Here is a 13534-nt window from a genome sequence, read left to right as displayed (position 1 = left end):
GCGACTGGCCACTTGGTGGCGCTGTAAGGTCAAAAAAAATAGGAAAAGGATACAAAAAGGACAGCCAAACAAACACGCAAACAGCTACAGCTACGCAACGCTTAGTCCAAACAAAAAGCGAGGTCTGTGAGAAATTTGAACTGAAACGCCCCCCAGGGGGCGATCTTTCAAGACCGCGAGTGACTTTGTTTTCACGCACAACACACACACACACACCAGGTGACAGACCTCCTCACTCTGAACAACTCTCTAAACCATTGATCATCCAGGAAAAAAAAGAGATAAAGACCAAACCACAGCAAAACAAACAAACAAACGAAAAAAGAGACAAAAACCCAACAAAAACATCTGCCTTTTCAAACCAACAAATCCAGGGGAGAGCGCGAACGCAGTCCCCCACTACCATAAATTATGCAGTCGAGATTCCCACATTTGGGGAATTCGCAGGGGTCAGCACGGCCGGAGTGCAATGGACGAGCCTCGCCCTGGGTGAACCACCTTCTTGATCATGGTGTCTCCCCTGCCAGGTAAGTATGAAGCTTTAGGCCGCCTGTCAGAGGAACCGCTTCCCTGTCTACCATCCTTATCAACGGTGACCCCCATCCCAAGCAAAGGAAGGGCGGGTGCCCTGCGTTGACCAAGCGTCTTCTTCTTCTCTTGCTTAATGGCGGATCGCAAACAACTTTTAGGTGCATCGCGCCACCCGCTGCACAGAAGTGTGTAACATCACGTCGTTTGAGCGTTCTTGTGTTCTATTTATTAGCCCAGAGTTTTTACCCCACCTCATTATCAGAAGACTCCAAAGACTTCAGATGGGCGTGCCGGGTGGGGAGACCTCAAGAAACGGGAAGCACGGCTTTGAACCCGACGTCACCGGCTCTGCTATTAGACACAAAAATAGGGAAAGCGCACCGTTCCTGGAAACACTGCAATACCAGGCCGATGCATGGAGTGGACGGAGCAAGCCCCGGCTCCAGCTCCCTGATCCAAAAATCAATTTAATATGCAGTCCCCGGGTAGGGGACGTATCAGATATTAAACTGATAAGAACAGATACTACACTTGATCTTAGCCAAAAGGCCGAGAAGCGATGCCGTTGTGAGGCGGCGGGGAGGAAGCCGGAAACAGCGGCGGCCACCTCGGCCGCGGGCGGTCGCAGAGCCCTGAAACGTCGGGGGACGGCAGTACCCACCCCCGCCCTCAACGTCACCGAGCCTCGCCCCGATCGGCCGGGCGGTGGCGCTGCAGCGATGGAGAGTACGGCATCGCTCGTAACTCCCAAACGGTTTGTCGCAGAGCCACGTGCCTCGTGTCATCGGAATCCTTGGCTCGAGCCGGACGAGAAGCAGGCCTCGGATTCGCTCGTCGCACTGACGAAATTTTCGGCTATTTTGGATTTCGTCGAAAACCTACTTTTGCAAACCAGCGCTAGGCATTTGGCCCAGTCCGACCCGGAGCAGTGCAGAAAGATTCCCTGGAGTCTGACTGTCAATAATGATCCAAAAAACCCGGAAATTTCCATTCACCCTGGCGAGGGGACCCCAAAACGTTGGAAGGTCGTGTGGCCGAGTTTGCTAAAATGGCTATAACTCCCGCAAGGAATGAGATCGGTTCACCCAAATCGGCACACCTGTGCAGGGGCTCGGTCTGTGGTCAGGTGTAAAGGGGCGCTGCGACTGGCCACTTGGTGGCGCTGTAAGGTCAAAAAAAATAGGAAAAGGATACAAAAAGGACAGCCAAACAAACACGCAAACAGCTACAGCTACGCAACGCTTAGTCCAAACAAAAAGCGAGGTCTGTGAGAAATTTGAACTGAAACGCCCCCCAGGGGGCGATCTTTCAAGACCGCGAGTGACTTTGTTTTCACGCACAACACACACACACACACCAGGTGACAGACCTCCTCACTCTGAACAACTCTCTAAACCATTGATCATCCAGGAAAAAAAAGAGATAAAGACCAAACCACAGCAAAACAAACAAACAAACGAAAAAAGAGACAAAAACCCAACAAAAACATCTGCCTTTTCAAACCAACAAATCCAGGGGAGAGCGCGAACGCAGTCCCCCACTACCATAAATTATGCAGTCGAGATTCCCACATTTGGGGAATTCGCAGGGGTCAGCACGGCCGGAGTGCAATGGACGAGCCTCGCCCTGGGTGAACCACCTTCTTGATCATGGTGTCTCCCCTGCCAGGTAAGTATGAAGCTTTAGGCCGCCTGTCAGAGGAACCGCTTCCCTGTCTACCATCCTTATCAACGGTGACCCCCATCCCAAGCAAAGGAAGGGCGGGTGCCCTGCGTTGACCAAGCGTCTTCTTCTTCTCTTGCTTAATGGCGGATCGCAAACAACTTTTAGGTGCATCGCGCCACCCGCTGCACAGAAGTGTGTAACATCACGTCGTTTGAGCGTTCTTGTGTTCTATTTATTAGCCCAGAGTTTTTACCCCACCTCATTATCAGAAGACTCCAAAGACTTCAGATGGGCGTGCCGGGTGGGGAGACCTCAAGAAACGGGAAGCACGGCTTTGAACCCGACGTCACCGGCTCTGCTATTAGACACAAAAATAGGGAAAGCGCACCGTTCCTGGAAACACTGCAATACCAGGCCGATGCATGGAGTGGACAGAGCAAGCCCCGGCTCCAGCTCCCTGATCCAAAAATCAATTTAATATGCAGTCCCCGGGTAGGGGACGTATCAGATATTAAACTGATAAGAACAGATACTACACTTGATCTTAGCCAAAAGGCCGAGAAGCGATGCCGTTGTGAGGCGGCGGGGAGGAAGCCGGAAACAGCGGCGGCCACCTCGGCCGCGGGCGGTCGCAGAGCCCTGAAACGTCGGGGGACGGCAGTACCCACCCCCGCCCGCAACGTCACCGAGCCTCGCCCCGATCGGCCGGGCGGTGGCGCTGCAGCGATGGAGAGTACGGCATCGCTCGTAACTCCCAAACGGTTTGTCGCAGAGCCACGTGCCTCGTGTCATCGGAATCCTTGGCTCGAGCCGGACGAGAAGCAGGCCTCGGATTCGCTCGTCGCACTGACGAAATTTTCGGCTATTTTGGATTTCGTCGAAAACCTACTTTTGCAAACCAGCGCTAGGCATTTGGCCCAGTCCGACCCGGAGCAGTGCAGAAAGATTCCCTGGAGTCTGACTGTCAATAATGATCCAAAAAACCCGGAAATTTCCATTCACCCTGGCGAGGGGACCCCAAAACGTTGGAAGGTCGTGTGGCCGAGTTTGCTAAAATGGCTATAACTCCCGCAAGGAATGAGATCGGTTCACCCAAATCGGCACACCTGTGCAGGGGCTCGGTCTGTGGTCAGGTGTAAAGGGGCGCTGCGACTGGCCACTTGGTGGCGCTGTAAGGTCAAAAAAAATAGGAAAAGGATACAAAAAGGACAGCCAAACAAACACGCAAACAGCTACAGCTACGCAACGCTTAGTCCAAACAAAAAGCGAGGTCTGTGAGAAATTTGAACTGAAACGCCCCCCAGGGGGCGATCTTTCAAGACCGCGAGTGACTTTGTTTTCACGCACAACACACACACACACACCAGGTGACAGACCTCCTCACTCTGAACAACTCTCTAAACCATTGATCATCCAGGAAAAAAAAGAGATAAAGACCAAACCACAGCAAAACAAACAAACAAACGAAAAAAGAGACAAAAACCCAACAAAAACATCTGCCTTTTCAAACCAACAAATCCAGGGGAGAGCGCGAACGCAGTCCCCCACTACCATAAATTATGCAGTCGAGATTCCCACATTTGGGGAATTCGCAGGGGTCAGCACGGCCGGAGTGCAATGGACGAGCCTCGCCCTGGGTGAACCACCTTCTTGATCATGGTGTCTCCCCTGCCAGGTAAGTATGAAGCTTTAGGCCGCCTGTCAGAGGAACCGCTTCCCTGTCTACCATCCTTATCAACGGTGACCCCCATCCCAAGCAAAGGAAGGGCGGGTGCCCTGCGTTGACCAAGCGTCTTCTTCTTCTCTTGCTTAATGGCGGATCGCAAACAACTTTTAGGTGCATCGCGCCACCCGCTGCACAGAAGTGTGTAACATCACGTCGTTTGAGCGTTCTTGTGTTCTATTTATTAGCCCAGAGTTTTTACCCCACCTCATTATCAGAAGACTCCAAAGACTTCAGATGGGCGTGCCGGGTGGGGAGACCTCAAGAAACGGGAAGCACGGCTTTGAACCCGACGTCACCGGCTCTGCTATTAGACACAAAAATAGGGAAAGCGCACCGTTCCTGGAAACACTGCAATACCAGGCCGATGCATGGAGTGGACGGAGCAAGCCCCGGCTCCAGCTCCCTGATCCAAAAATCAATTTAATATGCAGTCCCCGGGTAGGGGACGTATCAGATATTAAACTGATAAGAACAGATACTACACTTGATCTTAGCCAAAAGGCCGAGAAGCGATGCCGTTGTGAGGCGGCGGGGAGGAAGCCGGAAACAGCGGCGGCCACCTCGGCCGCGGGCGGTCGCAGAGCCCTGAAACGTCGGGGGACGGCAGTACCCACCCCCGCCCGCAACGTCACCGAGCCTCGCCCCGATCGGCCGGGCGGTGGCGCTGCAGCGATGGAGAGTACGGCATCGCTCGTAACTCCCAAACGGTTTGTCGCAGAGCCACGTGCCTCGTGTCATCGGAATCCTTGGCTCGAGCCGGACGAGAAGCAGGCCTCGGATTCGCTCGTCGCACTGACGAAATTTTCGGCTATTTTGGATTTCGTCGAAAACCTACTTTTGCAAACCAGCGCTAGGCATTTGGCCCAGTCCGACCCGGAGCAGTGCAGAAAGATTCCCTGGAGTCTGACTGTCAATAATGATCCAAAAAACCCGGAAATTTCCATTCACCCTGGCGAGGGGACCCCAAAACGTTGGAAGGTCGTGTGGCCGAGTTTGCTAAAATGGCTATAACTCCCGCAAGGAATGAGATCGGTTCACCCAAATCGGCACACCTGTGCAGGGGCTCGGTCTGTGGTCAGGTGTAAAGGGGCGCTGCGACTGGCCACTTGGTGGCGCTGTAAGGTCAAAAAAAATAGGAAAAGGATACAAAAAGGACAGCCAAACAAACACGCAAACAGCTACAGCTACGCAACGCTTAGTCCAAACAAAAAGCGAGGTCTGTGAGAAATTTGAACTGAAACGCCCCCCAGGGGGCGATCTTTCAAGACCGCGAGTGACTTTGTTTTCACGCACAACACACACACACACACCAGGTGACAGACCTCCTCACTCTGAACAACTCTCTAAACCATTGATCATCCAGGAAAAAAAAGAGATAAAGACCAAACCACAGCAAAACAAACAAACAAACGAAAAAAGAGACAAAAACCCAACAAAAACATCTGCCTTTTCAAACCAACAAATCCAGGGGAGAGCGCGAACGCAGTCCCCCACTACCATAAATTATGCAGTCGAGATTCCCACATTTGGGGAATTCGCAGGGGTCAGCACGGCCGGAGTGCAATGGACGAGCCTCGCCCTGGGTGAACCACCTTCTTGATCATGGTGTCTCCCCTGCCAGGTAAGTATGAAGCTTTAGGCCGCCTGTCAGAGGAACCGCTTCCCTGTCTACCATCCTTATCAACGGTGACCCCCATCCCAAGCAAAGGAAGGGCGGGTGCCCTGCGTTGACCAAGCGTCTTCTTCTTCTCTTGCTTAATGGCGGATCGCAAACAACTTTTAGGTGCATCGCGCCACCCGCTGCACAGAAGTGTGTAACATCACGTCGTTTGAGCGTTCTTGTGTTCTATTTATTAGCCCAGAGTTTTTACCCCACCTCATTATCAGAAGACTCCAAAGACTTCAGATGGGCGTGCCGGGTGGGGAGACCTCAAGAAACGGGAAGCACGGCTTTGAACCCGACGTCACCGGCTCTGCTATTAGACACAAAAATAGGGAAAGCGCACCGTTCCTGGAAACACTGCAATACCAGGCCGATGCATGGAGTGGACGGAGCAAGCCCCGGCTCCAGCTCCCTGATCCAAAAATCAATTTAATATGCAGTCCCCGGGTAGGGGACGTATCAGATATTAAACTGATAAGAACAGATACTACACTTGATCTTAGCCAAAAGGCCGAGAAGCGATGCCGTTGTGAGGCGGCGGGGAGGAAGCCGGAAACAGCGGCGGCCACCTCGGCCGCGGGCGGTCGCAGAGCCCTGAAACGTCGGGGGACGGCAGTACCCACCCCCGCCCGCAACGTCACCGAGCCTCGCCCCGATCGGCCGGGCGGTGGCGCTGCAGCGATGGAGAGTACGGCATCGCTCGTAACTCCCAAACGGTTTGTCGCAGAGCCACGTGCCTCGTGTCATCGGAATCCTTGGCTCGAGCCGGACGAGAAGCAGGCCTCGGATTCGCTCGTCGCACTGACGAAATTTTCGGCTATTTTGGATTTCGTCGAAAACCTACTTTTGCAAACCAGCGCTAGGCATTTGGCCCAGTCCGACCCGGAGCAGTGCAGAAAGATTCCCTGGAGTCTGACTGTCAATAATGATCCAAAAAACCCGGAAATTTCCATTCACCCTGGCGAGGGGACCCCAAAACGTTGGAAGGTCGTGTGGCCGAGTTTGCTAAAATGGCTATAACTCCCGCAAGGAATGAGATCGGTTCACCCAAATCGGCACACCTGTGCAGGGGCTCGGTCTGTGGTCAGGTGTAAAGGGGCGCTGCGACTGGCCACTTGGTGGCGCTGTAAGGTCAAAAAAAATAGGAAAAGGATACAAAAAGGACAGCCAAACAAACACGCAAACAGCTACAGCTACGCAACGCTTAGTCCAAACAAAAAGCGAGGTCTGTGAGAAATTTGAACTGAAACGCCCCCCAGGGGGCGATCTTTCAAGACCGCGAGTGACTTTGTTTTCACGCACAACACACACACACACACCAGGTGACAGACCTCCTCACTCTGAACAACTCTCTAAACCATTGATCATCCAGGAAAAAAAAGAGATAAAGACCAAACCACAGCAAAACAAACAAACAAACGAAAAAAGAGACAAAAACCCAACAAAAACATCTGCCTTTTCAAACCAACAAATCCAGGGGAGAGCGCGAACGCAGTCCCCCACTACCATAAATTATGCAGTCGAGATTCCCACATTTGGGGAATTCGCAGGGGTCAGCACGGCCGGAGTGCAATGGACGAGCCTCGCCCTGGGTGAACCACCTTCTTGATCATGGTGTCTCCCCTGCCAGGTAAGTATGAAGCTTTAGGCCGCCTGTCAGAGGAACCGCTTCCCTGTCTACCATCCTTATCAACGGTGACCCCCATCCCAAGCAAAGGAAGGGCGGGTGCCCTGCGTTGACCAAGCGTCTTCTTCTTCTCTTGCTTAATGGCGGATCGCAAACAACTTTTAGGTGCATCGCGCCACCCGCTGCACAGAAGTGTGTAACATCACGTCGTTTGAGCGTTCTTGTGTTCTATTTATTAGCCCAGAGTTTTTACCCCACCTCATTATCAGAAGACTCCAAAGACTTCAGATGGGCGTGCCGGGTGGGGAGACCTCAAGAAACGGGAAGCACGGCTTTGAACCCGACGTCACCGGCTCTGCTATTAGACACAAAAATAGGGAAAGCGCACCGTTCCTGGAAACACTGCAATACCAGGCCGATGCATGGAGTGGACGGAGCAAGCCCCGGCTCCAGCTCCCTGATCCAAAAATCAATTTAATATGCAGTCCCCGGGTAGGGGACGTATCAGATATTAAACTGATAAGAACAGATACTACACTTGATCTTAGCCAAAAGGCCGAGAAGCGATGCCGTTGTGAGGCGGCGGGGAGGAAGCCGGAAACAGCGGCGGCCACCTCGGCCGCGGGCGGTCGCAGAGCCCTGAAACGTCGGGGGACGGCAGTACCCACCCCCGCCCTCAACGTCACCGAGCCTCGCCCCGATCGGCCGGGCGGTGGCGCTGCAGCGATGGAGAGTACGGCATCGCTCGTAACTCCCAAACGGTTTGTCGCAGAGCCACGTGCCTCGTGTCATCGGAATCCTTGGCTCGAGCCGGACGAGAAGCAGGCCTCGGATTCGCTCGTCGCACTGACGAAATTTTCGGCTATTTTGGATTTCGTCGAAAACCTACTTTTGCAAACCAGCGCTAGGCATTTGGCCCAGTCCGACCCGGAGCAGTGCAGAAAGATTCCCTGGAGTCTGACTGTCAATAATGATCCAAAAAACCCGGAAATTTCCATTCACCCTGGCGAGGGGACCCCAAAACGTTGGAAGGTCGTGTGGCCGAGTTTGCTAAAATGGCTATAACTCCCGCAAGGAATGAGATCGGTTCACCCAAATCGGCACACCTGTGCAGGGGCTCGGTCTGTGGTCAGGTGTAAAGGGGCGCTGCGACTGGCCACTTGGTGGCGCTGTAAGGTCAAAAAAAATAGGAAAAGGATACAAAAAGGACAGCCAAACAAACACGCAAACAGCTACAGCTACGCAACGCTTAGTCCAAACAAAAAGCGAGGTCTGTGAGAAATTTGAACTGAAACGCCCCCCAGGGGGCGATCTTTCAAGACCGCGAGTGACTTTGTTTTCACGCACAACACACACACACACACCAGGTGACAGACCTCCTCACTCTGAACAACTCTCTAAACCATTGATCATCCAGGAAAAAAAAGAGATAAAGACCAAACCACAGCAAAACAAACAAACAAACGAAAAAAGAGACAAAAACCCAACAAAAACATCTGCCTTTTCAAACCAACAAATCCAGGGGAGAGCGCGAACGCAGTCCCCCACTACCATAAATTATGCAGTCGAGATTCCCACATTTGGGGAATTCGCAGGGGTCAGCACGGCCGGAGTGCAATGGACGAGCCTCGCCCTGGGTGAACCACCTTCTTGATCATGGTGTCTCCCCTGCCAGGTAAGTATGAAGCTTTAGGCCGCCTGTCAGAGGAACCGCTTCCCTGTCTACCATCCTTATCAACGGTGACCCCCATCCCAAGCAAAGGAAGGGCGGGTGCCCTGCGTTGACCAAGCGTCTTCTTCTTCTCTTGCTTAATGGCGGATCGCAAACAACTTTTAGGTGCATCGCGCCACCCGCTGCACAGAAGTGTGTAACATCACGTCGTTTGAGCGTTCTTGTGTTCTATTTATTAGCCCAGAGTTTTTACCCCACCTCATTATCAGAAGACTCCAAAGACTTCAGATGGGCGTGCCGGGTGGGGAGACCTCAAGAAACGGGAAGCACGGCTTTGAACCCGACGTCACCGGCTCTGCTATTAGACACAAAAATAGGGAAAGCGCACCGTTCCTGGAAACACTGCAATACCAGGCCGATGCATGGAGTGGACGGAGCAAGCCCCGGCTCCAGCTCCCTGATCCAAAAATCAATTTAATATGCAGTCCCCGGGTAGGGGACGTATCAGATATTAAACTGATAAGAACAGATACTACACTTGATCTTAGCCAAAAGGCCGAGAAGCGATGCCGTTGTGAGGCGGCGGGGAGGAAGCCGGAAACAGCGGCGGCCACCTCGGCCGCGGGCGGTCGCAGAGCCCTGAAACGTCGGGGGACGGCAGTACCCACCCCCGCCCGCAACGTCACCGAGCCTCGCCCCGATCGGCCGGGCGGTGGCGCTGCAGCGATGGAGAGTACGGCATCGCTCGTAACTCCCAAACGGTTTGTCGCAGAGCCACGTGCCTCGTGTCATCGGAATCCTTGGCTCGAGCCGGACGAGAAGCAGGCCTCGGATTCGCTCGTCGCACTGACGAAATTTTCGGCTATTTTGGATTTCGTCGAAAACCTACTTTTGCAAACCAGCGCTAGGCATTTGGCCCAGTCCGACCCGGAGCAGTGCAGAAAGATTCCCTGGAGTCTGACTGTCAATAATGATCCAAAAAACCCGGAAATTTCCATTCACCCTGGCGAGGGGACCCCAAAACGTTGGAAGGTCGTGTGGCCGAGTTTGCTAAAATGGCTATAACTCCCGCAAGGAATGAGATCGGTTCACCCAAATCGGCACACCTGTGCAGGGGCTCGGTCTGTGGTCAGGTGTAAAGGGGCGCTGCGACTGGCCACTTGGTGGCGCTGTAAGGTCAAAAAAAATAGGAAAAGGATACAAAAAGGACAGCCAAACAAACACGCAAACAGCTACAGCTACGCAACGCTTAGTCCAAACAAAAAGCGAGGTCTGTGAGAAATTTGAACTGAAACGCCCCCCAGGGGGCGATCTTTCAAGACCGCGAGTGACTTTGTTTTCACGCACAACACACACACACACACCAGGTGACAGACCTCCTCACTCTGAACAACTCTCTAAACCATTGATCATCCAGGAAAAAAAAGAGATAAAGACCAAACCACAGCAAAACAAACAAACAAACGAAAAAAGAGACAAAAACCCAACAAAAACATCTGCCTTTTCAAACCAACAAATCCAGGGGAGAGCGCGAACGCAGTCCCCCACTACCATAAATTATGCAGTCGAGATTCCCACATTTGGGGAATTCGCAGGGGTCAGCACGGCCGGAGTGCAATGGACGAGCCTCGCCCTGGGTGAACCACCTTCTTGATCATGGTGTCTCCCCTGCCAGGTAAGTATGAAGCTTTAGGCCGCCTGTCAGAGGAACCGCTTCCCTGTCTACCATCCTTATCAACGGTGACCCCCATCCCAAGCAAAGGAAGGGCGGGTGCCCTGCGTTGACCAAGCGTCTTCTTCTTCTCTTGCTTAATGGCGGATCGCAAACAACTTTTAGGTGCATCGCGCCACCCGCTGCACAGAAGTGTGTAACATCACGTCGTTTGAGCGTTCTTGTGTTCTATTTATTAGCCCAGAGTTTTTACCCCACCTCATTATCAGAAGACTCCAAAGACTTCAGATGGGCGTGCCGGGTGGGGAGACCTCAAGAAACGGGAAGCACGGCTTTGAACCCGACGTCACCGGCTCTGCTATTAGACACAAAAATAGGGAAAGCGCACCGTTCCTGGAAACACTGCAATACCAGGCCGATGCATGGAGTGGACGGAGCAAGCCCCGGCTCCAGCTCCCTGATCCAAAAATCAATTTAATATGCAGTCCCCGGGTAGGGGACGTATCAGATATTAAACTGATAAGAACAGATACTACACTTGATCTTAGCCAAAAGGCCGAGAAGCGATGCCGTTGTGAGGCGGCGGGGAGGAAGCCGGAAACAGCGGCGGCCACCTCGGCCGCGGGCGGTCGCAGAGCCCTGAAACGTCGGGGGACGGCAGTACCCACCCCCGCCCTCAACGTCACCGAGCCTCGCCCCGATCGGCCGGGCGGTGGCGCTGCAGCGATGGAGAGTACGGCATCGCTCGTAACTCCCAAACGGTTTGTCGCAGAGCCACGTGCCTCGTGTCATCGGAATCCTTGGCTCGAGCCGGACGAGAAGCAGGCCTCGGATTCGCTCGTCGCACTGACGAAATTTTCGGCTATTTTGGATTTCGTCGAAAACCTACTTTTGCAAACCAGCGCTAGGCATTTGGCCCAGTCCGACCCGGAGCAGTGCAGAAAGATTCCCTGGAGTCTGACTGTCAATAATGATCCAAAAAACCCGGAAATTTCCATTCACCCTGGCGAGGGGACCCCAAAACGTTGGAAGGTCGTGTGGCCGAGTTTGCTAAAATGGCTATAACTCCCGCAAGGAATGAGATCGGTTCACCCAAATCGGCACACCTGTGCAGGGGCTCGGTCTGTGGTCAGGTGTAAAGGGGCGCTGCGACTGGCCACTTGGTGGCGCTGTAAGGTCAAAAAAAATAGGAAAAGGATACAAAAAGGACAGCCAAACAAACACGCAAACAGCTACAGCTACGCAACGCTTAGTCCAAACAAAAAGCGAGGTCTGTGAGAAATTTGAACTGAAACGCCCCCCAGGGGGCGATCTTTCAAGACCGCGAGTGACTTTGTTTTCACGCACAACACACACACACACACCAGGTGACAGACCTCCTCACTCTGAACAACTCTCTAAACCATTGATCATCCAGGAAAAAAAAGAGATAAAGACCAAACCACAGCAAAACAAACAAACAAACGAAAAAAGAGACAAAAACCCAACAAAAACATCTGCCTTTTCAAACCAACAAATCCAGGGGAGAGCGCGAACGCAGTCCCCCACTACCATAAATTATGCAGTCGAGATTCCCACATTTGGGGAATTCGCAGGGGTCAGCACGGCCGGAGTGCAATGGACGAGCCTCGCCCTGGGTGAACCACCTTCTTGATCATGGTGTCTCCCCTGCCAGGTAAGTATGAAGCTTTAGGCCGCCTGTCAGAGGAACCGCTTCCCTGTCTACCATCCTTATCAACGGTGACCCCCATCCCAAGCAAAGGAAGGGCGGGTGCCCTGCGTTGACCAAGCGTCTTCTTCTTCTCTTGCTTAATGGCGGATCGCAAACAACTTTTAGGTGCATCGCGCCACCCGCTGCACAGAAGTGTGTAACATCACGTCGTTTGAGCGTTCTTGTGTTCTATTTATTAGCCCAGAGTTTTTACCCCACCTCATTATCAGAAGACTCCAAAGACTTCAGATGGGCGTGCCGGGTGGGGAGACCTCAAGAAACGGGAAGCACGGCTTTGAACCCGACGTCACCGGCTCTGCTATTAGACACAAAAATAGGGAAAGCGCACCGTTCCTGGAAACACTGCAATACCAGGCCGATGCATGGAGTGGACAGAGCAAGCCCCGGCTCCAGCTCCCTGATCCAAAAATCAATTTAATATGCAGTCCCCGGGTAGGGGACGTATCAGATATTAAACTGATAAGAACAGATACTACACTTGATCTTAGCCAAAAGGCCGAGAAGCGATGCCGTTGTGAGGCGGCGGGGAGGAAGCCGGAAACAGCGGCGGCCACCTCGGCCGCGGGCGGTCGCAGAGCCCTGAAACGTCGGGGGACGGCAGTACCCACCCCCGCCCGCAACGTCACCGAGCCTCGCCCCGATCGGCCGGGCGGTGGCGCTGCAGCGATGGAGAGTACGGCATCGCTCGTAACTCCCAAACGGTTTGTCGCAGAGCCACGTGCCTCGTGTCATCGGAATCCTTGGCTCGAGCCGGACGAGAAGCAGGCCTCGGATTCGCTCGTCGCACTGACGAAATTTTCGGCTATTTTGGATTTCGTCGAAAACCTACTTTTGCAAACCAGCGCTAGGCATTTGGCCCAGTCCGACCCGGAGCAGTGCAGAAAGATTCCCTGGAGTCTGACTGTCAATAATGATCCAAAAAACCCGGAAATTTCCATTCACCCTGGCGAGGGGACCCCAAAACGTTGGAAGGTCGTGTGGCCGAGTTTGCTAAAATGGCTATAACTCCCGCAAGGAATGAGATCGGTTCACCCAAATCGGCACACCTGTGCAGGGGCTCGGTCTGTGGTCAGGTGTAAAGGGGCGCTGCGACTGGCCACTTGGTGGCGCTGTAAGGTCAAAAAAAATAGGAAAAGGATACAAAAAGGACAGCCAAACAAACACGCAAACAGCTACAGCTACGCAACGCTTAGTCCAAACAAAAAGCGAGGTCTGTGAGAAATTTGAACTGAAACGCCCCCCAGGG

The 13534-nt window shown here is 53.2% G+C and overlaps 16 non-coding genes across 16 annotated transcripts; all 16 read right to left on the bottom strand.

The window, feature by feature from the left end:
• Positions 1–371: 371 nt before the first annotated feature.
• Positions 372–535, bottom strand: LOC141310593 (U1 spliceosomal RNA). The gene has a single exon (XR_012348071.1). It is a non-coding gene; the product is annotated as a U1 spliceosomal RNA (small nuclear RNA).
• A 366-nt stretch (positions 536–901) lies between these two features.
• LOC141310817 (U2 spliceosomal RNA) lies at positions 902–1092 on the bottom strand. The gene has a single exon (XR_012348294.1). It is a non-coding gene; the product is annotated as a U2 spliceosomal RNA (small nuclear RNA).
• Positions 1093–2043: 951 nt separating this feature from the next.
• On the bottom strand, positions 2044–2207 carry LOC141310592 (U1 spliceosomal RNA). Its single transcript, XR_012348070.1, has one exon. It is a non-coding gene; the product is annotated as a U1 spliceosomal RNA (small nuclear RNA).
• A 366-nt stretch (positions 2208–2573) lies between these two features.
• Positions 2574–2764, bottom strand: LOC141310980 (U2 spliceosomal RNA). Its single transcript, XR_012348455.1, has one exon. It is a non-coding gene; the product is annotated as a U2 spliceosomal RNA (small nuclear RNA).
• A 951-nt stretch (positions 2765–3715) lies between these two features.
• LOC141310589 (U1 spliceosomal RNA) lies at positions 3716–3879 on the bottom strand. Its single transcript, XR_012348069.1, has one exon. It is a non-coding gene; the product is annotated as a U1 spliceosomal RNA (small nuclear RNA).
• A 366-nt stretch (positions 3880–4245) lies between these two features.
• Positions 4246–4436, bottom strand: LOC141310816 (U2 spliceosomal RNA). The gene has a single exon (XR_012348293.1). It is a non-coding gene; the product is annotated as a U2 spliceosomal RNA (small nuclear RNA).
• A 951-nt stretch (positions 4437–5387) lies between these two features.
• LOC141310587 (U1 spliceosomal RNA) lies at positions 5388–5551 on the bottom strand. The gene has a single exon (XR_012348067.1). It is a non-coding gene; the product is annotated as a U1 spliceosomal RNA (small nuclear RNA).
• A 366-nt stretch (positions 5552–5917) lies between these two features.
• LOC141310815 (U2 spliceosomal RNA) lies at positions 5918–6108 on the bottom strand. Its single transcript, XR_012348292.1, has one exon. It is a non-coding gene; the product is annotated as a U2 spliceosomal RNA (small nuclear RNA).
• A 951-nt stretch (positions 6109–7059) lies between these two features.
• Positions 7060–7223, bottom strand: LOC141310586 (U1 spliceosomal RNA). Its single transcript, XR_012348066.1, has one exon. It is a non-coding gene; the product is annotated as a U1 spliceosomal RNA (small nuclear RNA).
• Positions 7224–7589: 366 nt separating this feature from the next.
• Positions 7590–7780, bottom strand: LOC141310814 (U2 spliceosomal RNA). The gene has a single exon (XR_012348291.1). It is a non-coding gene; the product is annotated as a U2 spliceosomal RNA (small nuclear RNA).
• Positions 7781–8731: 951 nt separating this feature from the next.
• LOC141310585 (U1 spliceosomal RNA) lies at positions 8732–8895 on the bottom strand. Its single transcript, XR_012348065.1, has one exon. It is a non-coding gene; the product is annotated as a U1 spliceosomal RNA (small nuclear RNA).
• Positions 8896–9261: 366 nt separating this feature from the next.
• Positions 9262–9452, bottom strand: LOC141310813 (U2 spliceosomal RNA). Its single transcript, XR_012348290.1, has one exon. It is a non-coding gene; the product is annotated as a U2 spliceosomal RNA (small nuclear RNA).
• A 951-nt stretch (positions 9453–10403) lies between these two features.
• On the bottom strand, positions 10404–10567 carry LOC141310584 (U1 spliceosomal RNA). The gene has a single exon (XR_012348063.1). It is a non-coding gene; the product is annotated as a U1 spliceosomal RNA (small nuclear RNA).
• Positions 10568–10933: 366 nt separating this feature from the next.
• LOC141310811 (U2 spliceosomal RNA) lies at positions 10934–11124 on the bottom strand. The gene has a single exon (XR_012348289.1). It is a non-coding gene; the product is annotated as a U2 spliceosomal RNA (small nuclear RNA).
• Positions 11125–12075: 951 nt separating this feature from the next.
• On the bottom strand, positions 12076–12239 carry LOC141310583 (U1 spliceosomal RNA). The gene has a single exon (XR_012348062.1). It is a non-coding gene; the product is annotated as a U1 spliceosomal RNA (small nuclear RNA).
• A 366-nt stretch (positions 12240–12605) lies between these two features.
• On the bottom strand, positions 12606–12796 carry LOC141310978 (U2 spliceosomal RNA). Its single transcript, XR_012348454.1, has one exon. It is a non-coding gene; the product is annotated as a U2 spliceosomal RNA (small nuclear RNA).
• Positions 12797–13534: the final 738 nt, after the last annotated feature.

Source organism: Garra rufa, unplaced genomic scaffold, assembly GCF_049309525.1.
Source record: "Garra rufa unplaced genomic scaffold, GarRuf1.0 hap1_unplaced_003, whole genome shotgun sequence".
NCBI lineage: Eukaryota > Metazoa > Chordata > Actinopteri > Cypriniformes > Cyprinidae > Garra > Garra rufa.
Note: the sequence above shows the minus strand (reverse complement) of the source record. Positions and strands in the feature narration are given on the sequence as shown.